This window comes from Aulostomus chinensis, chromosome 4, assembly GCF_037954235.1.
Source record: "Aulostomus chinensis isolate RoL2024-O1b breed Wild chromosome 4, RoL_Achi_v1.0, whole genome shotgun sequence".
In the NCBI taxonomy this organism is placed as follows: Eukaryota; Metazoa; Chordata; class Actinopteri; order Syngnathiformes; family Aulostomidae; genus Aulostomus; species Aulostomus chinensis.
In genome coordinates, this window is record NC_141323.1 from 30,871,304 (window position 1) to 30,891,919 (window position 20,616).

A 20,616-nucleotide genomic window follows, 5' to 3' on the forward strand; every position below is an offset into this window, starting at 1 on the left:
ACCACTGCTGTGGGCACCCACCTCATGGGAGTCAGGCCCCTGGTGGTCATGGCCCCCAGGAGCCGTGGTGGGCGTCCCTGATTTTCATTTCTAAAAGGTGGCAACCTGACAGCAAACAAACCCATCCTCTGAACCAGGAGTCTCAGTTGAGGCTGCATCTGAAACCAAAGACTGTGTATGAATAACTGTCAACCCACATTCTTTGTCTGGACTAAAAGTTAATTAGTTAACAGTTGGCTAAGCTACCTGTGGTCAACTACTGATTTAAAAAAGGTCCAGAGGCCCACAACAAAATTTTCAAATCATCCAGTCATGTGACTGAAGTCATCCAGTCACGTGACTAAAGCCATCCAGTCACGTGACTGAAGCCATCCATTCATGTGACTGAAGTCATCCATTCATGTGACTGAAGTCATCCATTCATGTCAGTGATGTCACTTGGCAGGACTGTCATTGCCGTCACATTCTAGAAAAGAATCCAGACTCCACATGTGGCTCCCATGATAACTGATGGACCTCTGGTTGGAGGCTGGACGATGATGTTCTGACTTGAAGGAAAACTCCTTGTCCAAATTCCATTGTGTTCAAATTTAAAGTCCCACAATAAGAAGTAGCTGAATCTGACAGGTGAAGGTTTGGAACTACAAGATGGTTGATGTTTTCTTGACTTGATGCTCTGACTGTCAGGGTAGATGACAGCTTCTTTCTGCTGCTGCATCTGAGTGGCTATGATTGGAGGTTTTACCTCCCAAGTTTGTCTGGTTCCAGGGGAAATTTGAAAATTCCAGTCCCCAACCTTGGCTGTTCTGAAACTCTTCTCCTGAATCACTCCTGAGCTGCAGCAAGAAAAAATACCAGTGCCCAACCAGATCAACTTCATGGCTGCTAACAGCCTCAGACACTTGATTTCCATCAATCTGGAGCCAAGAAGGCCCTCACCTGTGGTTCTCCTCCAGGAGGGTCCAGGTTCTGCCATTGTGGCTCCTTGTGCCACTGCCAGAGAGTCTCAGCTGCACACTGCAACATTTCAAGAGGAGATTTACATTCCTTCAAATGTCCTGACATCTTCTTCCAATGGTTCTGTTCCATATTTATATTTTAAAATCAATCACACAATGAAAGCTGCCACAGCTGGTTTAAGAGAGAGAACACACTAAGAGATTTGAAACCAGTAAAATATGCTTTTCTGTGTGCAAACTAGTGAGGGGCATGGAAGGATATTTTACCACCAATACAGAACCCAAACTTTAGTCATGTGATGAGATGGCGACTGTGAAGAGTGATTATGAAGTTAATGGACAAAATGTGAATTGAAAGAAAATACATTAAAAAATACTAAATAAACAAATAAATAAAAGAAGGAGCACAAATGACATTTTTCTGCACAAATTTACTGGTATTAGACTGCATTTTTGGTTCATGAGTAGATGAAAGAGTATCACATATATATTATATACATGTGATACATGCACGTGGCTTTGGACGAAAGCTGAAAGAAATTGTAGAATTATTTAAATGTACCAAGTGGACTGTTTCAGGTTTCTTGAAGATGCTTCAGCTCTCATCCAAGAGGCGTCTTCAGTTTTCTTCACTGATGGGAGGATTTATAGCTCTGTGGGGGCGGGACCTTCTACAGAGGTGATTGACACATGTGAGCTCTGGGTGTCTGAGTTGTTTTGGTCAGGTTGTGAAAGGGAAGTTGACTCAACTGGTATCTGTGTCAGTTAAAAGCCTCACAGTAATTCCATAATGTTGGAGTAGAAACCAGAGTCGCTCACAATGAGGATGGGATTCAAACCCACGCGTGCAGAGCACAATGGATTAGCAGTCCATCGCCTTAACCACTCGGCCACCTTGTCTGCTGACAGCAACCCTGAGCTTTTAAACACCTGAACTCTTTGGAGCCTATTTGTCAGAAATGGACCCAGCAGGAGCCACTGAACACAACTCTGACATAATCAGGCTTCTTCCCAGCAGCATCGTGCTACAGAAGGCAGAATACAGACCATCGACACATCATCAGAGTGAACACCAGCTGTTGTTTACAAGTTTAATTCACCTTTTACTACAAAATGACATCCAAGCTCAGATTCTCTTGTCCTGATTGAACAAGTAAATGTTTAAGAAGATGAGAGTACCAGACTTTTTCATCCAAGGAAACAAGCATCCTATCACTGTCCTATGCAGAGTTTCTTTAAAAAAAAAAAGTGAGACAACCTCAAGATTTTCTGTTTCCTCTTGTTGGATTTTGCCACAGAGAATCAGAGACAATCAAAAGCTTGTTGGACTTTAACGTTGGAGGACTGAACAAGTCATGACATCATCAGTTTTACCTTCACAGGTGCTTCATTTACTTTACTTTCAATTTTACAGAGGTAGAACCTGAAATCAAAGCTGTCCATCAAAAGAAGTGAAAGCTTCCCAGGCTGTGATGTTCTTGTCTACAAACTGTCTTGTATGGAGCTTCAATCTTTAATAAAAAGAATAAAAAGAAGATAACACTTGTTGTGATTTGGCGCTTTAAAAATAAAACTTACGACTTACATGGAAACTGTCTGGGGGGGGGGGGTGGAGCCTCCATCAGGTATGTGTTTGATGTCTGAATTCTTTCTCTGATGTCTGAATTCTGTCTTTGATCTCTGGGTTCTGAGCATTGATCTCCTGCTTCAGTCTTTGATCTCTGACTGATCCTAAACTAATCAAAGGATCACATCAGCATATTGGTCCAGTCTACAGATGGTGATTTTACCTATTTGAAGCCTTATTTTGTGTTTGATGGACATTTTTAAAATCATTAATGACTTTTTGACTGAACATCCTGGACACTGTGGTGCCTGATGAGGAGACAACTTGGGTACAAAGTTGAAGAGGAGGGTTTTTGGAGAGGGGATATTTTTGCAGTGTTCCAAGTCAATAATAACTGTGGCAAATATCATCATTTTTCAAAATGTCCTCACGAAGATGGTTTGAAATTCTGTCTCTCCCTCATCCTCAGCTGCTGCAGCACTTTAAAGAAAACCTTTGACTCGTGGATCTAAAAAGATCAGATGTTGTCTCCTCCAGAACATCAACACTTTAACGTTGTTGGCAGGACTCCAACCTGAGCAGGGAGACCCCAATGGATTTCTAGTCCATCGCCTTCACCACTCGGCCACAACAACCACATTCACACACACATTTGTAAAAGATTCACATTGACACAACTCTTTAAAATTGTGTCACAAGCCCATTTGTGTGAGGTCCTATTTTCTCTTTTTCCGCATTCCTTTGTTTCCAGGTCTCTAATAAGTGCAGAATTACAAAGACAAGCAAGCTGGATCCATCCTGGGCAGGTGATAGGAGCCATTGACCACTGGCCAGAGACCCTGGCACAGACTTTGGGGAGTGGTGAGAGAGAGCATTTCTACAATTATATTCTACATTTATAGAATTCTACAATCCTACAATTTCATTGAGCAGACGCTTTTGTCCAAAGCCACTTGCATATTTTTTCGGTGAGTTTGGCTCCTGAGCTCAAGACAGTTGTGACTCATAAAGGACAGCTTCAAATGCAGCTGTGAAGCCTCATTGTCAGCTGGGAGGAATGACAGGTGTCTCCCTCTAGTGGCTCCTCACAGCAACACGAGCCTCATTTCATTCACATGCATCCACCACCTCACGACCAAAGGCCAGTTGGGCCTCCACAGACAGGTGAGTTTCAAGTGTTGGACAAAGGTCTTTAAGATGTTCTTATTAATTCTATAACATCTGAGATTAAAATCTATGGAATTACAACCAACAAGCAGTCAAACACCTGATCAGATGCTCCTTCATGAGGCTGAGAAGAATCAATCTAAACTGGGATGAAGAAAATTAATTGAGAAGAGAAACCTACTGATTGGATGACATGGACCCACCTGATCCATGTCAGCCTTGTTGGAGCAGAAAGAGGTGGATCAGAGGAATCAGTGGATCAAGACTCAGGTGTCAGATGAAGAATCTCTTTATTCACAATTGAGTCAGAGAAATCTTCCAACGTGAACGTGACAGACCATTTTATACCAAAGACAGGCTGTGTGTGTGTGTGTGTGTGTGTGTGTGTGTGTGCGTGTGTCCCTACTGACTGGAAACTGAATAATAACCAGACTTATTTTTGTTATTGACCAAGTCTGGGTGACTCACTAAATTCATAACTGAAGTGATTATTTAATTAATAAACAAGACATTTGTCCAAAAGTCATGATCAAATTCATGTAAAATCTGAGCAACGAGGGTTTGAAAATGTTCAAATGAGCCAAAACAATGTCCTGGGATCCAACCAGGGACCTTTAGATCCACACCAATCTTCCCTGACCTCATAGAAACTGGAACATTTCAACAAATAAATTCAAATTCAACTAAGCAGCAACTCTAGAACAGTCAGAGCACTTGCTAATTCCCCTGTTAGCTCCAGATCAGACAATGCAGGCTCACCTTCACACTTGGTTGTACGACCGTCACCAGTTGAAGCTTCTCTGGTTCAACAAACTCTGGGGACTCAAGACACAAATCAGCACCGGTGCAGGTCCAGATCCAGATGTTAGCTGATGGGGACAATGGCTTAAGGGAGCTCCAGGTAGCTGGTTTGAACTGGTCCCTCATCTCTGTGAGTAGAAACCATCTGAGGTGGAGGGTGAAGATCTGCTTTGACCTCCTGATCTCCCAGTAAAGCCAGTATAGATGTTGAGCTTGGAGGAGTTGATGGCCTCCTTCATCTTCTTGTTGGAGATGTTTGCTAAACTCAGCACCACCACAGATCAGAGGAAAGTCCACTTGTCAGCTGGACACTGGAGTTTCTAGTGACCTGCAGGATCTTAGTTGTGGTGGCAGCAGGCCTGTTCTAAGAGCTTTGCTCACATTCATGATCAGGCTTCATAATGGTTCTGGACCACTGTGTGATAGGAGCTGATCCTGGAGCAGCAGAAGACAAATATAGAGAAGAAAAGACAAAAGACAGAGAGAAATGAGGGAGAGAATGACAAAAAGATGGGAACAAGATGAGGGTGAAAGACAAGCAGAGAGAAAGACAGGGGGACAGGGGGATGGAAGACAGACACACAACCAACAACAGCAACAGCAGCAATAATAGTTTTGATATTGTCCTGTTATTGATGTTTTCATGTGAAAGTGGCATATTTAAGATAAAAGACACTGTTAGAACAGAAAGATCCATAAAACCCACCAACCAGAGGTGTGTCTGGTACAGATGTGGAATTATTGGCTCACACAATGTTGAGGCAACTGGGAAGAAGACAAACAAAAGAGGCTTGTGTGATTCAGACATTCATCAAAAATGGTCCTGTCGAACTGTTCAATGTGTCATGACTTCAGAAGCTCAAATCCTCTCTAAGTTCTAGTGAGAGTGGAAGAGATTATAAAATGAGAGAAGCAGGGCCCTCCCTCAGAGCTGAAATAGCTCAGTTGGGAGAGCGTTAGACTGAAGATCTAAAGGTCCCTGGTCCCATCCCAGGTTTCAGCAGAGGAACAGCATTGACTTTACTTTCCAGTGGAGGAACTGCAGACATGAAGGAAACGAACATCTTGTCCTGTGCATTCTTATGACATTCAAGACATTTTTGGAGCCTCTTGTTGGATTTTGCCACAGAGAATCAGAACCAATCAAAAGCATGGTGGACTTGAACATGGAGGATTGAACAAGTCAAGAAAGCAGCAGTTTGACCTTCACAGGTGTTTCTTTTCCTGTCTAAATGCTGAAGGAAGAGCCTGAGTAGCTCAGACGGTAGAGCATCAGACTTTTAATCTGAGGGTCCAGGGTTAAAGTCCCTGTTCAGGTGCTATGCTGGTGTTTAGCAACATGGTACTGGATGAAGTTCATTGTTGAACAAACTGTTATCATCAGAAGTAGAAGTGTTCTCGTCTTGCCACTGTGAGACTGTAGCTGCAGGTCAAATGTGAGATAAAAGTGACTAATAATAATTTCATGTGGCATGCAATTAACGAAAGACCACAAATGACACTGGTCAAGTTAATTTTATTTATATTGCACCAAATCACAACAAAACTTATCTCATGACACTTTACAGGTAGAGCAGGTCCAGTACCAAACTGCTTCAATGAATCTACACCCAACAATTCTCCATCAGCAAGCACATCCTGCAAAAGCGGCGACAAAAACCTTCCTTTTAACAGGCAGGAACATCGAGCAGATCCAGGCTCAATGGGGACGGCCTTCTGCTTTGACCGATTGGGGGGAAAGAGAACAGGAACAAAACAGATAATGGAGGAAGACTGATATGTAGAAGGAAAGAGAGGGAAAGATAAAGAGAGAGAGAGACTGATGGAAAGACGGTGATGTGAGTAGGTGGAGCTACGGGTGGCAGCTTGAGCCTCTTCAGCTCTGCAGCCTCCTCCAGCAGCACCCAGATCTGGAATGAGAGGAGCCAAAAAGGCTCCAGAAAAGGAGACAAGTTAGTAATACCTATGAGTATAATTAATGTATGACACATATAGGAGGAGAGAGAGGAGTAGAGAGAAGCCCAGTACACTGCATCTGCCATCTTTCTACTTCAAATTAAATAGGTGTCCTGTCAATAAAAGAAAAGAAAGTTGATGTCATCGAGAGAAAAGTACTGCATCTGTCATCTGTCTACTTCAAATTAACCACTGCATGAAAATCCATTCCAAAGCTGCAGAGGGCGCTTCAAGAAAAGGTGTGTGAGGGAAGCTCGCTCATGCTGGTCCCCAAAGACTCAAAGCGGCCCTTTCCTCACAATGAAACAAAAAAGCTTACAGCACCTGGTATTCCCAGGCGGTCTTCCATCCAAGTACTAACCAGGCCCGACCCTGCTAAGCTTCCGAGATCAGACGAGATCGGGCGTGTTCAGAGTGGTATGGCCGTAAGCCCTTGACTCTCACACACATGGGCTCTATATCCATTTCACTCACTTTACAACCTCAAAAAAAATGTGATGTGCAACAGCCTCACGGTCTTTTTACACACCAAATAGTTGTCCTGTCAATACAAAGAAAAGAATGTTGATGTCATCTAGAGAAAAGTACTGCATCTGCCATCTGTCTACTTCAAATTAACCACTGCAAGACATTCCATTCCAAAGCTGTGGAGGGCGCTTCAAGAAAAGGTGTGTGAGGGAAGCTCGCTCATGCTGGTCCCCAAAGACTCAAAGCTGCCCTTTCCTCACAAAGAAATAAAAAAGCTTACAGCACCTGGTATTCCCAGGCGGTCTTCCATCCAAGTACTAACCAGGCCCGACCCTGCTTAGCTTCCGAGATCAGACGAGATCGGGCGTGTTCAGAGTGGTATGGCCGTAAGCCCTTGACTCTGACACACATGGGCTCTATATCCATTTCACACAATTTACAACCTCAGAAAAAAAGTGATGCGCAACAACCTCAGGGTCTTTTCACACGCCAAATACGTGTCCTGTCAATAAAAGAAAAGAATGTTGATGTCATCGAGAGAAAAGTACTGCATCTGCCATCTGTCTTCTTCAAATTAACCACTGCATGAAATTCCATTCCAAAGCTGCAGAGGGCGCTTCAAGAAAAGGTGTGTGAGGGAAGTTCGCTCATGCTGGTCCCCAAACACTCAAAGCTGCCCTTTCCTCACAATGAAACAAAAAAGCTTACAGCACCTGGTATTCCCAGGCGGTCTCCCATCCAAGTACTAACCAGGCCCGACCCTGCTTAGCTTCCGAGATCAGACGAGATCAGGCGTGTTCAGAGTGGTATGGCCGTAAGCCCTTGACTCTTACACACATGGGCTCTATATCCATTTCACTCACTTTACAACCTCAGAAAAAAAGTGAAGCGCGAAAGCCTCAGGGTCTTTTCACACGCCAAATAGGTGTCCTGTCAATAAAAGAAAAGAATGTTGATGTCATCTAGAGAAAAGTACTGCATCTGCCATCTGTCTACTTCAAATTAACCACTGCATGACATTCCATTCCAAAGCTGTGGAGGGCGCTTCAAGAAAAGGTGTGTGAGGGAAGCTCGCTCATGCTGGTCCCCAAAGACTCAAAGCTGCCCTTTCCTCACAATGAAACAAAAAAGCTTACAGCACCTGGTATTCCCAGGCGGTCTCCCATCCAAGTACTAACCAGGCCCGACCCTGCTTAGCTTCCGAGATCAGACGAGATCGGGCGTGTTCAGAGTGGTATGGCCGTAAGCTCTTGCCTCTCACACACATGGGCTCTATATCCATTTCACACACTTTACAACCTCAGAAAAAAAGTGATGCGCAACAGCCTCAGGGTCTTTTCACACGCCAAATACGTGTCCTGTCAATAAAACAAAAGAATGTTGATGTCATCGAGAGAAAAGTACTGCATCTGCCATCTGTCTTCTTCAAATTAACCACTGCATGAAATTCCATTCCAAAGCTGCAGAGGGCCCTTCAAGAGAAGGTGTGTGAGGGAAGCTCGCTCATGCTGGTCCCCAAAGTCTCAAAGCGGCCCTTTCCTCACAATGAAACAAAAAAGCTTACAGCACCTGGTATTCCCAGGCGGTCTTCCATCCAAGTACTAACCAGGCCCGACCCTGCTAAGCTTCCGAGATCAGACGAGATCGGGCGTGTTCAGAGTGGTATGGCCGTAAGCCCTTGACTCTGACACACATGGGCTCTATATCCATTTCACACAATTTACAACCTCAGAAAAAAAGTGATGAGCAACAGCCTCAGGGTCTTTTAACACGCCAAATACGTGTCCTGTCAATAAAAGAAAAGAATGTTGATGTCATCTAGAGAAAAGTACTGCATCTGCCATCTGTCTACTTCAAATTAACCACTGCATGACATTCCATTCCAAAGCTGTGGAGGGCGCTTCAAGAAAAGGTGTGTGAGGGAAGCTCGCTCATGCTGGTCCCCAAACACTCAAAGCGGCCCTTTCCTCACAATGAAACAAAAAAGCTTACAGAACCTGGTATTCCCAGGCGGTCTTCCATCCAAGTACTAACCAGGCCCGACCCTGCTAAGCTTCCGAGATCAGACGAGATCGGGCGTGTTCAGAGTGGTATGGCCGTAAGCCCTTGACTCTCACACACATGGGCTCTATATCCATTTCACTCACTTTACAACCTCAAAAAAAATGTGATGTGCAACAGCCTCACAGTCTTTTTACACACCAAATAGTTGTCCTGTCAATACAAAGAAAAGAATGTTGATGTCATCTAGAGAAAAGTACTGCATCTGCAATCTGTCTACTTCAAATTACACACTGCATGACATTCCATCCGAAAGCTGTGTAGGGCGCTTCAAGAAAAGGTGTGTGAGGGAAGCTCGCTCATGCTGGTCCCCAAAGTCTCAAAGCGGCCCTTTCCTCACAATGAAACAAAAAAGCTTACAGCACCTGGTATTCCCAGGCGGTCTTCCATCCAAGTACTAACCAGGCCCGACCCTGCTAAGCTTCCGAGATCAGACGAGATCGGGCGTGTTCAGAGTGGTATGGCCGTAAGCCCTTGACTCTGACACACATGGGCTCTATATCCATTTCACACAATTTAAAACCTCAGAAAAAAAGTGAAGCGCAACAGCCTCAGGGTCTTTTCACATGCCAAATAGGTGTCCTGTCAATAAAAGAAAAGAATGTTGATGTCATCTAGAGAAAAGTACTGCATCTGCCATCTGTCTTCTTCAAATTAACCACTGCATGAAATTCCATTCCAAAGCTGCAGAGGGCGCTTCAAGAAAAGGTGTGTGAGGGAAGCTCGCTCATGCTGGTCCTCAAAGACTCAAAGCGGCCCTTTCCTCACAATGAAACAAAAAAGCTTACAGCACCTGGTATTCCCAGGCGGTCTTCCATCCAAGTACTAACCAGGCCCGACCCTGCTAAGCTTCCGAGATCAGACGAGATCGGGCGTGTTCAGAGTGGTATGGCCGTAAGCCCTTGACTCTCACACACATGGGCTGTATATCCATTTCACTCACTTTACAACCTCAAAAAAAATGTGATGTGCAACAGCCTCACGGTCTTTTTACACACCAAATAGTTGTCCTGTCAATACAAAGAAAAAAATGTTGATGTCATCTAGAGAAAAGTACTGCATCTGCAATCTGTCTACTTCAAATTACAAACTGCATGACATTCAATTCGAAAGCTGTGGAGGGCACTTCAAGAAAAGGTGTGTGAGGGAAGCTCGCTCATGCTGGTCCCCAAAGACTCAAAGCTGCCCTTTCCTCACAAAGAAATAAAAAAGCTTACAGCACCTGGTATTCCCAGGCGGTCTTCCATCCAAGTACTAACCAGGCCCGACCCTGCTTAGCTTCCGAGATCAGACGAGATCGGGCGTGTTCAGAGTAGTATGGCCGTAAGCCTTTGACTCTGACACACATGGGCTCTATATCCATTTCACACAATTTACAACCTCAGAAAAAAAGTGATGCGCAACAGCCTCAGGGTCTTTTCACACGCCAAATCGGTGTCCTGTCAATAAAAGAAAAGAATGTTGATGTCATCGAGAGAAAAGTACTGCATCTGCCATCTGTCTTCTTCAAATTAACCACTGCATGAAATTCCATTCCAAAGCTGCAGAGGGCGCTTCAAGAAAAGGTGTGTGAGGGAAGCTCGCTCATGCTGGTCCCCAAAGACTCAAAGCGGCCCTTTCCTCACAATGAAACAAAAAAGCTTACAGCACCTGGTATTCCCAGGCGGTCTTCCATCCAAGTACTAACCAGGCCCGACCCTGCTAAGCTTCCGAGATCAGACGAGATCGGGCGTGTTCAGAGTGGTATGGCCGTAAGGCCTTGACTCTCACACACATGGGCTCTATATCCATTTCACTCACTTTACAACCTCAAAAAAAATGTGATGTGCAACAGCTTCACGGTCTTTTTACACACCAAATAGTTGTCCTGTCAATACAAAGAAAAAAATGTTGATGTCATCTAGAGAAAAGTACTGCATCTGCAATGTGTCTACTTCAAATTACACACTGCATGACATTCCATTCCAAAGCTGTGGAGGGCACTTCAAGAAAAGGTGTGTGAGGGAAGCTCGCTCATGCTGGTCCCCAAAGACTCAAAGCTGCCCTTTCCTCACAAAGAAATAAAAAAGCTTACAGCACCTGGTATTCCCAGGCGGTCTTCCATCCAAGTACTAACCAGGCCCGACCCTGCTTAGCTTCCGAGATCAGACGAGATCGGGCGTGTTCAGAGTAGTATGGCCATAAGCCTTTGACTCTGACACACATGGGCTGTATATCCATTTCACTCACTTTACAACCTCAAAAAAAATGTGATGTGCAACAGCCTCACGGTCTTTTTACACACCAAATAGTTGTCCTGTCAATACAAAGAAAAAAATGTTGATGTCATCTAGAGAAAAGTACTGCATCTGCAATCTGTCTACTTCAAATTACAAACTGCATGACATTCAATTCGAAAGCTGTGGAGGGCACTTCAAGAAAAGGTGTGTGAGGGAAGCTCGCTCATGCTGGTCCCCAAAGACTCAAAGCTGCCCTTTCCTCACAAAGAAATAAAAAAGCTTACAGCACCTGGTATTCCCAGGCGGTCTTCCATCCAAGTACTAACCAGGCCCGACCCTGCTTAGCTTCCGAGATCAGACGAGATCGGGCGTGTTCAGAGTAGTATGGCCGTAAGCCTTTGACTCTGACACACATGGGCTCTATATCCATTTCACACAATTTACAACCTCAGAAAAAAAGTGATGCGCAACAGCCTCAGGGTCTTTTCACACGCCAAATCGGTGTCCTGTCAATAAAAGAAAAGAATGTTGATGTCATCGAGAGAAAAGTACTGCATCTGCCATCTGTCTTCTTCAAATTAACCACTGCATGAAATTCCATTCCAAAGCTGCAGAGGGCGCTTCAAGAAAAGGTGTGTGAGGGAAGCTCGCTCATGCTGGTCCCCAAAGACTCAAAGCGGCCCTTTCCTCACAATGAAACAAAAAAGCTTACAGCACCTGGTATTCCCAGGCGGTCTTCCATCCAAGTACTAACCAGGCCCGACCCTGCTAAGCTTCCGAGATCAGACGAGATCGGGCGTGTTCAGAGTGGTATGGCCGTAAGGCCTTGACTCTCACACACATGGGCTCTATATCCATTTCACTCACTTTACAACCTCAAAAAAAATGTGATGTGCAACAGCTTCACGGTCTTTTTACACACCAAATAGTTGTCCTGTCAATACAAAGAAAAAAATGTTGATGTCATCTAGAGAAAAGTACTGCATCTGCAATGTGTCTACTTCAAATTACACACTGCATGACATTCCATTCCAAAGCTGTGGAGGGCACTTCAAGAAAAGGTGTGTGAGGGAAGCTCGCTCATGCTGGTCCCCAAAGACTCAAAGCTGCCCTTTCCTCACAAAGAAATAAAAAAGCTTACAGCACCTGGTATTCCCAGGCGGTCTTCCATCCAAGTACTAACCAGGCCCGACCCTGCTTAGCTTCCGAGATCAGACGAGATCGGGCGTGTTCAGAGTAGTATGGCCATAAGCCTTTGACTCTGACACACATGGGCTCTATATCCATTTCACACAATTTACAACCTCAGAAAAAAAGTGATGCGCAACAGCCTCAGGGTCTTTTCACACGCCAAATCGGTGTCCTGTCAATAAAAGAAAAGAATGTTGATGTCATCTAGAGAAAAGTACTGCATCTGCCATCTGTCTACTTCAAATTAACCACTGCATGACATTCCATTCCAAAGCTGTGGAGGGCGCTTCAAGAAAAGGTGTGTGAGGGAAGCTCGCTCATGCTGGTCCCCAAACACTCAAAGCTGCCCTTTCCTCACAATGAAACAAAAAAGCTTACAGCACCTGGTATTCCTAGGCGGTCTCCCATCCAAGTACTAACCAGGCCCAACCCTGCTTAGCTTCCGAGATCAGACGAGATCGGGCGTGTTCAGAGTGGTATGGCCGTAAGCTCTTGACTCTCACATACATGGGCTCTATATCCATTTCACACACTTTACAACCTCAGAAAAAAAGTGATGCGCAACAGCCTCAGGGTCTTTTCACAAACCAAATGGTTGTCCTGTCAATATCAAGAAAAGAATGTTGATGTCATCTCGAGAAAAGTACTGCATCTGCAATCTGTCTACTTCAAATTACACACTGCATGACATTCCATTCGAAAGCTGTGGAGGGCGCTTCAAGAAAAGGTGTGTGAGGGAAGCTCGCTCATGCTGGTCCCCAAAGACTCAAAGCTGCCCTTTCCTCACAAAGAAATAAAAAAGCTTACAGCACCTGGTATTCCCAGGCGGTCTTCCATCCAAGTACTAACCAGGCCCGACCCTGCTTAGCTTCCGAGATCAGACGAGATCGGGCGTGTTCAGAGTAGTATGGCCATAAGCCTTTGACTCTGACACACATGGGCTGTATATCCATTTCACTCACTTTACAACCTCAAAAAAAATGTGATGTGCAACAGCCTCACGGTCTTTTTACACACCAAATAGTTGTCCTGTCAATACAAAGAAAAAAATGTTGATGTCATCTAGAGAAAAGTACTGCATCTGCAATCTGTCTACTTCAAATTACAAACTGCATGACATTCAATTCGAAAGCTGTGGAGGGCACTTCAAGAAAAGGTGTGTGAGGGAAGCTCGCTCATGCTGGTCCCCAAAGACTCAAAGCTGCCCTTTCCTCACAAAGAAATAAAAAAGCTTACAGCACCTGGTATTCCCAGGCGGTCTTCCATCCAAGTACTAACCAGGCCCGACCCTGCTTAGCTTCCGAGATCAGACGAGATCGGGCGTGTTCAGAGTAGTATGGCCGTAAGCCTTTGACTCTGACACACATGGGCTCTATATCCATTTCACACAATTTACAACCTCAGAAAAAAAGTGATGCGCAACAGCCTCAGGGTCTTTTCACACGCCAAATCGGTGTCCTGTCAATAAAAGAAAAGAATGTTGATGTCATCGAGAGAAAAGTACTGCATCTGCCATCTGTCTTCTTCAAATTAACCACTGCATGAAATTCCATTCCAAAGCTGCAGAGGGCGCTTCAAGAAAAGGTGTGTGAGGGAAGCTCGCTCATGCTGGTCCCCAAAGACTCAAAGCGGCCCTTTCCTCACAATGAAACAAAAAAGCTTACAGCACCTGGTATTCCCAGGCGGTCTTCCATCCAAGTACTAACCAGGCCCGACCCTGCTAAGCTTCCGAGATCAGACGAGATCGGGCGTGTTCAGAGTGGTATGGCCGTAAGGCCTTGACTCTCACACACATGGGCTCTATATCCATTTCACTCACTTTACAACCTCAAAAAAAATGTGATGTGCAACAGCTTCACGGTCTTTTTACACACCAAATAGTTGTCCTGTCAATACAAAGAAAAAAATGTTGATGTCATCTAGAGAAAAGTACTGCATCTGCAATGTGTCTACTTCAAATTACACACTGCATGACATTCCATTCCAAAGCTGTGGAGGGCACTTCAAGAAAAGGTGTGTGAGGGAAGCTCGCTCATGCTGGTCCCCAAAGACTCAAAGCTGCCCTTTCCTCACAAAGAAATAAAAAAGCTTACAGCACCTGGTATTCCCAGGCGGTCTTCCATCCAAGTACTAACCAGGCCCGACCCTGCTTAGCTTCCGAGATCAGACGAGATCGGGCGTGTTCAGAGTAGTATGGCCATAAGCCTTTGACTCTGACACACATGGGCTCTATATCCATTTCACACAATTTACAACCTCAGAAAAAAAGTGATGCGCAACAGCCTCAGGGTCTTTTCACACGCCAAATCGGTGTCCTGTCAATAAAAGAAAAGAATGTTGATGTCATCTAGAGAAAAGTACTGCATCTGCCATCTGTCTACTTCAAATTAACCACTGCATGACATTCCATTCCAAAGCTGTGGAGGGCGCTTCAAGAAAAGGTGTGTGAGGGAAGCTCGCTCATGCTGGTCCCCAAACACTCAAAGCTGCCCTTTCCTCACAATGAAACAAAAAAGCTTACAGCACCTGGTATTCCTAGGCGGTCTCCCATCCAAGTACTAACCAGGCCCAACCCTGCTTAGCTTCCGAGATCAGACGAGATCGGGCGTGTTCAGAGTGGTATGGCCGTAAGCTCTTGACTCTCACATACATGGGCTCTATATCCATTTCACACACTTTACAACCTCAGAAAAAAAGTGATGCGCAACAGCCTCAGGGTCTTTTCACAAACCAAATGGTTGTCCTGTCAATATCAAGAAAAGAATGTTGATGTCATCTCGAGAAAAGTACTGCATCTGCAATCTGTCTACTTCAAATTACACACTGCATGACATTCCATTCGAAAGCTGTGGAGGGCGCTTCAAGAAAAGGTGTGTGAGGGAAGCTCGCTCATGCTGGTCCCCAAAGACTCAAAGCTGCCCTTTCCTCACAAAGAAATAAAAAAGCTTACAGCACCTGGTATTCCCAGGCGGTCTTCCATCCAAGTACTAACCAGGCCCGACCCTGCTTAGCTTCCGAGATCAGACGAGATCGGGCGTGTTCAGAGTAGTATGGCCATAAGCCTTTGACTCTGACACACATGGGCTGTATATCCATTTCACTCACTTTACAACCTCAAAAAAAATGTGATGTGCAACAGCCTCACGGTCTTTTTACACACCAAATAGTTGTCCTGTCAATACAAAGAAAAAAATGTTGATGTCATCTAGAGAAAAGTACTGCATCTGCAATCTGTCTACTTCAAATTACAAACTGCATGACATTCAATTCGAAAGCTGTGGAGGGCACTTCAAGAAAAGGTGTGTGAGGGAAGCTCGCTCATGCTGGTCCCCAAAGACTCAAAGCTGCCCTTTCCTCACAAAGAAATAAAAAAGCTTACAGCACCTGGTATTCCCAGGCGGTCTTCCATCCAAGTACTAACCAGGCCCGACCCTGCTTAGCTTCCGAGATCAGACGAGATCGGGCGTGTTCAGAGTAGTATGGCCGTAAGCCTTTGACTCTGACACACATGGGCTCTATATCCATTTCACACAATTTACAACCTCAGAAAAAAAGTGATGCGCAACAGCCTCAGGGTCTTTTCACACGCCAAATCGGTGTCCTGTCAATAAAAGAAAAGAATGTTGATGTCATCGAGAGAAAAGTACTGCATCTGCCATCTGTCTTCTTCAAATTAACCACTGCATGAAATTCCATTCCAAAGCTGCAGAGGGCGCTTCAAGAAAAGGTGTGTGAGGGAAGCTCGCTCATGCTGGTCCCCAAAGACTCAAAGCGGCCCTTTCCTCACAATGAAACAAAAAAGCTTACAGCACCTGGTATTCCCAGGCGGTCTTCCATCCAAGTACTAACCAGGCCCGACCCTGCTAAGCTTCCGAGATCAGACGAGATCGGGCGTGTTCAGAGTGGTATGGCCGTAAGGCCTTGACTCTCACACACATGGGCTCTATATCCATTTCACTCACTTTACAACCTCAAAAAAAATGTGATGTGCAACAGCTTCACGGTCTTTTTACACACCAAATAGTTGTCCTGTCAATACAAAGAAAAAAATGTTGATGTCATCTAGAGAAAAGTACTGCATCTGCAATGTGTCTACTTCAAATTACACACTGCATGACATTCCATTCCAAAGCTGTGGAGGGCACTTCAAGAAAAGGTGTGTGAGGGAAGCTCGCTCATGCTGGTCCCCAAAGACTCAAAGCTGCCCTTTCCTCACAAAGAAATAAAAAAGCTTACAGCACCTGGTATTCCCAGGCGGTCTTCCATCCAAGTACTAACCAGGCCCGACCCTGCTTAGCTTCCGAGATCAGACGAGATCGGGCGTGTTCAGAGTAGTATGGCCATAAGCCTTTGACTCTGACACACATGGGCTCTATATCCATTTCACACAATTTACAACCTCAGAAAAAAAGTGATGCGCAACAGCCTCAGGGTCTTTTCACACGCCAAATCGGTGTCCTGTCAATAAAAGAAAAGAATGTTGATGTCATCTAGAGAAAAGTACTGCATCTGCCATCTGTCTACTTCAAATTAACCACTGCATGACATTCCATTCCAAAGCTGTGGAGGGCGCTTCAAGAAAAGGTGTGTGAGGGAAGCTCGCTCATGCTGGTCCCCAAACACTCAAAGCTGCCCTTTCCTCACAATGAAACAAAAAAGCTTACAGCACCTGGTATTCCTAGGCGGTCTCCCATCCAAGTACTAACCAGGCCCAACCCTGCTTAGCTTCCGAGATCAGACGAGATCGGGCGTGTTCAGAGTGGTATGGCCGTAAGCTCTTGACTCTCACATACATGGGCTCTATATCCATTTCACACACTTTACAACCTCAGAAAAAAAGTGATGCGCAACAGCCTCAGGGTCTTTTCACAAACCAAATGGTTGTCCTGTCAATATCAAGAAAAGAATGTTGATGTCATCTCGAGAAAAGTACTGCATCTGCAATCTGTCTACTTCAAATTACACACTGCATGACATTCCATTCGAAAGCTGTGGAGGGCGCTTCAAGAAAAGGTGTGTGAGGGAAGCTCGCTCATGCTGGTCCCCAAAGACTCAAAGCGGCCCTTTCCTCACAATGAAACAAAAAAGCTTACAGCACCTGGTATTCCCAGGCGGTCTCCCATCCAAGTACTAACCAGACCCAACCCTGCTTAGCTTCCGAGATCAGAAGAGATCGGGTGTGTTAAGAGTGGTATGGCCGTAAGCCCTTGACTCTCACACACATGGGCTCTATATCCATTTCACACACTTTACAACCTCAGAAAAAAAGTGATGCGCAAAAGCCTCAGGGTCTTTTCACACGCCAAATCGGTGTCCTGTCAATAAAAGAAAAGAATGTTGATGTCATCGAGACAAAAGTACTGCATCTGCCATCTGTCTTCTTCAAATTAACCACTGCATGAAATTCCATTCCAAAGCTTCAGAGGGCGCTTCAAGAAAAGGTGTGTGAGGGAAGCTCGCTCATGCTGGTCCCCAAAGACTCAAAGCGGCCCTTTCCTCACAATGAAACAAAAAAGCTTACAGCACCTGGTATTCCCAGGCGGTCTTCCATCCAAGTACTAACCAGGCCCGACCCTGCTAAGCTTCCGAGATCAGATGAGATCGGGCGTGTTCAGAGTGGTATGGCCGTAAGCCCTTGACTCTCACACACATGGGCTCTATATCCATTTCACTCACTTTACAACCTCAAAAAAAATGTGATGTGCAACAGCCTCACGGTCTTTTAACACACCAAATCGGTGTCCTGTCAGTAAAAGAAAAGAATTTTGATGTCATCTAGAGAAAAGTACTGCATCTGCCATCTGTCTTCTTCAAATTAACCACTGCATGAAATTCCATTCCAAAGCTGCAGAGGGCGCTTCAAGAAAAGGTGTGTGAGGGAAGCTCGCTCATGCTGGTCCCCAAAGACTCAAAGCGGCCCTTTCCTCACAATGAAACAAAAAAGCTTACAGCACCTGGTATTCCCAGGCGGTCTCCCATCCAAGTACTAACCAGACCCGACCCTGCTTAGCTTCCGAGATCAGAAGAGATCAGGCGTGTTAAGAGTGGTATGGCCGTAAGCCCTTGACTCTCACACACATGGGCTCTATATCCATTTCACACACTTTACAACCTCAGAAAAAAAGTGATGCGCAAAAGCCTCAGGGTCTTTTCACCCGCCAAATCGGTGTCCTGTCAATAAAAGAAAAGAATGTTGATGTCATCGAGACAAAAGTACTGCATCTGCCATCTGTCTTCTTCAAATTAACCACTGCATGAAATTCCATTCCAAAGCTTCAGAGGGCGCTTCAAGAAAAGGTGTGTGAGGGAAGCTCGCTCATGCTGGTCCCCAAAGACTCAAAGCGGCCCTTTCCTCACAATGAAACAAAAAAGATTACAGCACCTGGTATTCCCAGGCGGTCTTCCATCCAAGTACTAACCAGGCCCGACCCTGCTTAGCTTCCGAGATCAGACGAGATCGGGCGTGTTCAGAGGGGTATGGCCGTAAGCCCTTGACTCTTACACACCTGGGCTCTATATCCATTTCACTCACTTTACAACCTTAGAAAAAAAGTGACGTGCAACAGCCTCACGGTCTTTTCACACGCCAAATAGGTGTCCTGTCGATAAAAGAAAAGAATGTTGATGTCATCTAGAGAAAAGTACTGCATCTGCCATCTGTCTACTTCAAATTACACGCTGCATGACATTCCATTTCAAAGCTGCAGAAAGGCGCTTCAAGAAAAGGTGTGTGAAGGAAGCTCGCTCATGCTGGTCCCCAAACACTCAAAGCTGCCCTTTCCTCACAATGAAACCAAAAAGCTTACAGCAACTGGTATTTCCAGGCGGTCTCACATCCAAGTACTATCCAGGCCCGACCCTGCTTAGCTTCCGCGATCAGAGGAGTTCAGAATGGTATGGCCGTAAGCCCTTGACTCTCGCACACATGGGCTCTATATCCATTTCACTCACTTTACAACCTCAAAAAAATGTGATGTGCAACAGCCTCACGGTCTTTTTACACACCAAATAGTTGTCCTGTTAATACAAAGAAAAGAATGTTGATGTCATCTAGAGAAAAGTACTGCATCTGCAATCTGTCTACTTCAAATTACACACTGCATGACATTCCATTCGAAAGCTGTGGAGGGCGCTTCAAGAAAAGGTGTGTGAGGGAAGCTCGCTCATGCTGGTCCCCAAAGACTCAAAGCTGCCCTTTCCTCACAAAGAAATATAAAAGCTTACAGCACCTGGTATTCCCAGGCGGTCTCCCATCCAAGTACTAACCAGGCCCGACCCTGCTAAGCTTCCGAGATCAGACGAGATCGGGCGTGTTCAGAGTGGTATGGCCGTAAGCCCTTGACTCTCACACACATGGGCTCTATATCCATTTCACTCACTTTACAACCTCAAAAAAAATGTGATGTGCAACAGCCTCACGGTCTTTTTACACACCAAATAGTTGTCCTGTCAATACAAAGAAAAAAATGTTGATGTCATCTAGAGAAAAGTACTGCATCTGCAATCTGTCTACTTCAAATTACACACTGCATGACATTCAATTCGAAAGCTGTGGAGGGCACTTCAAGAAAAGGTGTGTGAGGGAAGCTCGCTCATGCTGGTCCCCAAAGACTCAAAGCTGCCCTTTCCTCACAAAGAAATAAAAAAGCTTACAGCACCTGGTATTCCCAGGCGGTCTTCCATCCAAGTACTAACCAGGCCCGACCCTGCTTGGCTTCCGAGATCAGACGAGATCGGGCGTGTTCAGAGTAGTATGGCCATAAGCCTTTGACTCTGACACACATGGGCTCTATATCCATTTCACACAATTTACAACCTCAGAAAAAAAGTGATGCGCAACAGCCTCAGGGTCTTTTCACACGCCAAATCGGTGTCCTGTCAATAAAAGAAAAGAATGTTGATGTCATCTAGAGAAAAGTACTGCATCTGCCATCTGTCTACTTCAAATTAACCACTGCATGACATTCCATTCCAAAGCTGTGGAGGGCGCTTCAAGAAAAGGTGTGTGAGGGAAGCTCGCTCATGCTGGTCCCCAAAGACTCAAAGCGGCCCTTTCCTCACAATGAAACAAAAAAGCTTACAGCACCTGGTATTCCCAGGCGGTCTTCCATCCAAGTACTAACCAGGCCCGACCCTGCTAAGCTTCCGAGATCAGACGAGATCGGGCGTGTTCAGAGTGGTATGGCCGTAAGGCCTTGACTCTCACACACATGGGCTCTATATCCAT

The 20,616-nt window shown here is 45.2% G+C and overlaps 33 non-coding genes across 33 annotated transcripts; 1 reads left to right on the forward strand and 32 right to left on the reverse strand.

The window, feature by feature from the left end:
• Positions 1-5,424: 5,424 nt before the first annotated feature.
• On the forward strand, positions 5,425-5,497 carry trnaf-gaa (transfer RNA phenylalanine (anticodon GAA)). The gene has a single exon. It is a non-coding gene; the product is annotated as a tRNA-Phe (tRNA).
• Positions 5,498-6,762: 1,265 nt separating this feature from the next.
• On the reverse strand, positions 6,763-6,881 carry LOC147266480 (5S ribosomal RNA). The gene has a single exon (XR_015114057.1). It is a non-coding gene; the product is annotated as a 5S ribosomal RNA (ribosomal RNA).
• Positions 6,882-7,191: 310 nt separating this feature from the next.
• LOC147266481 (5S ribosomal RNA) lies at positions 7,192-7,310 on the reverse strand. The gene has a single exon (XR_015112713.1). It is a non-coding gene; the product is annotated as a 5S ribosomal RNA (ribosomal RNA).
• Positions 7,311-7,619: 309 nt separating this feature from the next.
• On the reverse strand, positions 7,620-7,738 carry LOC147266482 (5S ribosomal RNA). The gene has a single exon (XR_015115603.1). It is a non-coding gene; the product is annotated as a 5S ribosomal RNA (ribosomal RNA).
• Positions 7,739-8,047: 309 nt separating this feature from the next.
• Positions 8,048-8,166, reverse strand: LOC147266483 (5S ribosomal RNA). Its single transcript, XR_015114336.1, has one exon. It is a non-coding gene; the product is annotated as a 5S ribosomal RNA (ribosomal RNA).
• Positions 8,167-8,475: 309 nt separating this feature from the next.
• LOC147266484 (5S ribosomal RNA) lies at positions 8,476-8,594 on the reverse strand. Its single transcript, XR_015114059.1, has one exon. It is a non-coding gene; the product is annotated as a 5S ribosomal RNA (ribosomal RNA).
• Positions 8,595-8,903: 309 nt separating this feature from the next.
• On the reverse strand, positions 8,904-9,022 carry LOC147266485 (5S ribosomal RNA). Its single transcript, XR_015115189.1, has one exon. It is a non-coding gene; the product is annotated as a 5S ribosomal RNA (ribosomal RNA).
• Positions 9,023-9,332: 310 nt separating this feature from the next.
• LOC147266486 (5S ribosomal RNA) lies at positions 9,333-9,451 on the reverse strand. Its single transcript, XR_015114060.1, has one exon. It is a non-coding gene; the product is annotated as a 5S ribosomal RNA (ribosomal RNA).
• A 309-nt stretch (positions 9,452-9,760) lies between these two features.
• On the reverse strand, positions 9,761-9,879 carry LOC147266487 (5S ribosomal RNA). The gene has a single exon (XR_015114061.1). It is a non-coding gene; the product is annotated as a 5S ribosomal RNA (ribosomal RNA).
• A 310-nt stretch (positions 9,880-10,189) lies between these two features.
• Positions 10,190-10,308, reverse strand: LOC147266488 (5S ribosomal RNA). The gene has a single exon (XR_015113189.1). It is a non-coding gene; the product is annotated as a 5S ribosomal RNA (ribosomal RNA).
• A 309-nt stretch (positions 10,309-10,617) lies between these two features.
• LOC147266489 (5S ribosomal RNA) lies at positions 10,618-10,736 on the reverse strand. The gene has a single exon (XR_015114993.1). It is a non-coding gene; the product is annotated as a 5S ribosomal RNA (ribosomal RNA).
• A 310-nt stretch (positions 10,737-11,046) lies between these two features.
• LOC147266490 (5S ribosomal RNA) lies at positions 11,047-11,165 on the reverse strand. The gene has a single exon (XR_015113443.1). It is a non-coding gene; the product is annotated as a 5S ribosomal RNA (ribosomal RNA).
• A 310-nt stretch (positions 11,166-11,475) lies between these two features.
• LOC147266491 (5S ribosomal RNA) lies at positions 11,476-11,594 on the reverse strand. The gene has a single exon (XR_015113190.1). It is a non-coding gene; the product is annotated as a 5S ribosomal RNA (ribosomal RNA).
• Positions 11,595-11,903: 309 nt separating this feature from the next.
• On the reverse strand, positions 11,904-12,022 carry LOC147266492 (5S ribosomal RNA). The gene has a single exon (XR_015114994.1). It is a non-coding gene; the product is annotated as a 5S ribosomal RNA (ribosomal RNA).
• A 310-nt stretch (positions 12,023-12,332) lies between these two features.
• Positions 12,333-12,451, reverse strand: LOC147266493 (5S ribosomal RNA). The gene has a single exon (XR_015113444.1). It is a non-coding gene; the product is annotated as a 5S ribosomal RNA (ribosomal RNA).
• Positions 12,452-12,760: 309 nt separating this feature from the next.
• Positions 12,761-12,879, reverse strand: LOC147266494 (5S ribosomal RNA). Its single transcript, XR_015115581.1, has one exon. It is a non-coding gene; the product is annotated as a 5S ribosomal RNA (ribosomal RNA).
• Positions 12,880-13,189: 310 nt separating this feature from the next.
• LOC147266495 (5S ribosomal RNA) lies at positions 13,190-13,308 on the reverse strand. Its single transcript, XR_015113445.1, has one exon. It is a non-coding gene; the product is annotated as a 5S ribosomal RNA (ribosomal RNA).
• A 310-nt stretch (positions 13,309-13,618) lies between these two features.
• LOC147266496 (5S ribosomal RNA) lies at positions 13,619-13,737 on the reverse strand. Its single transcript, XR_015113191.1, has one exon. It is a non-coding gene; the product is annotated as a 5S ribosomal RNA (ribosomal RNA).
• Positions 13,738-14,046: 309 nt separating this feature from the next.
• LOC147266497 (5S ribosomal RNA) lies at positions 14,047-14,165 on the reverse strand. Its single transcript, XR_015114996.1, has one exon. It is a non-coding gene; the product is annotated as a 5S ribosomal RNA (ribosomal RNA).
• A 310-nt stretch (positions 14,166-14,475) lies between these two features.
• On the reverse strand, positions 14,476-14,594 carry LOC147266498 (5S ribosomal RNA). Its single transcript, XR_015113446.1, has one exon. It is a non-coding gene; the product is annotated as a 5S ribosomal RNA (ribosomal RNA).
• A 309-nt stretch (positions 14,595-14,903) lies between these two features.
• Positions 14,904-15,022, reverse strand: LOC147266499 (5S ribosomal RNA). The gene has a single exon (XR_015115582.1). It is a non-coding gene; the product is annotated as a 5S ribosomal RNA (ribosomal RNA).
• Positions 15,023-15,332: 310 nt separating this feature from the next.
• On the reverse strand, positions 15,333-15,451 carry LOC147266500 (5S ribosomal RNA). Its single transcript, XR_015113447.1, has one exon. It is a non-coding gene; the product is annotated as a 5S ribosomal RNA (ribosomal RNA).
• Positions 15,452-15,761: 310 nt separating this feature from the next.
• Positions 15,762-15,880, reverse strand: LOC147266501 (5S ribosomal RNA). The gene has a single exon (XR_015113192.1). It is a non-coding gene; the product is annotated as a 5S ribosomal RNA (ribosomal RNA).
• A 309-nt stretch (positions 15,881-16,189) lies between these two features.
• On the reverse strand, positions 16,190-16,308 carry LOC147266502 (5S ribosomal RNA). Its single transcript, XR_015114997.1, has one exon. It is a non-coding gene; the product is annotated as a 5S ribosomal RNA (ribosomal RNA).
• Positions 16,309-16,618: 310 nt separating this feature from the next.
• Positions 16,619-16,737, reverse strand: LOC147266503 (5S ribosomal RNA). The gene has a single exon (XR_015113448.1). It is a non-coding gene; the product is annotated as a 5S ribosomal RNA (ribosomal RNA).
• A 309-nt stretch (positions 16,738-17,046) lies between these two features.
• LOC147266504 (5S ribosomal RNA) lies at positions 17,047-17,165 on the reverse strand. Its single transcript, XR_015115583.1, has one exon. It is a non-coding gene; the product is annotated as a 5S ribosomal RNA (ribosomal RNA).
• A 310-nt stretch (positions 17,166-17,475) lies between these two features.
• Positions 17,476-17,594, reverse strand: LOC147266505 (5S ribosomal RNA). The gene has a single exon (XR_015113137.1). It is a non-coding gene; the product is annotated as a 5S ribosomal RNA (ribosomal RNA).
• A 309-nt stretch (positions 17,595-17,903) lies between these two features.
• LOC147266506 (5S ribosomal RNA) lies at positions 17,904-18,022 on the reverse strand. Its single transcript, XR_015113480.1, has one exon. It is a non-coding gene; the product is annotated as a 5S ribosomal RNA (ribosomal RNA).
• A 309-nt stretch (positions 18,023-18,331) lies between these two features.
• Positions 18,332-18,450, reverse strand: LOC147266507 (5S ribosomal RNA). The gene has a single exon (XR_015114741.1). It is a non-coding gene; the product is annotated as a 5S ribosomal RNA (ribosomal RNA).
• Positions 18,451-18,759: 309 nt separating this feature from the next.
• Positions 18,760-18,878, reverse strand: LOC147266508 (5S ribosomal RNA). The gene has a single exon (XR_015114255.1). It is a non-coding gene; the product is annotated as a 5S ribosomal RNA (ribosomal RNA).
• A 728-nt stretch (positions 18,879-19,606) lies between these two features.
• LOC147266509 (5S ribosomal RNA) lies at positions 19,607-19,725 on the reverse strand. Its single transcript, XR_015113122.1, has one exon. It is a non-coding gene; the product is annotated as a 5S ribosomal RNA (ribosomal RNA).
• Positions 19,726-20,035: 310 nt separating this feature from the next.
• LOC147266510 (5S ribosomal RNA) lies at positions 20,036-20,154 on the reverse strand. The gene has a single exon (XR_015114367.1). It is a non-coding gene; the product is annotated as a 5S ribosomal RNA (ribosomal RNA).
• A 309-nt stretch (positions 20,155-20,463) lies between these two features.
• On the reverse strand, positions 20,464-20,582 carry LOC147266511 (5S ribosomal RNA). Its single transcript, XR_015114998.1, has one exon. It is a non-coding gene; the product is annotated as a 5S ribosomal RNA (ribosomal RNA).
• Positions 20,583-20,616: the final 34 nt, after the last annotated feature.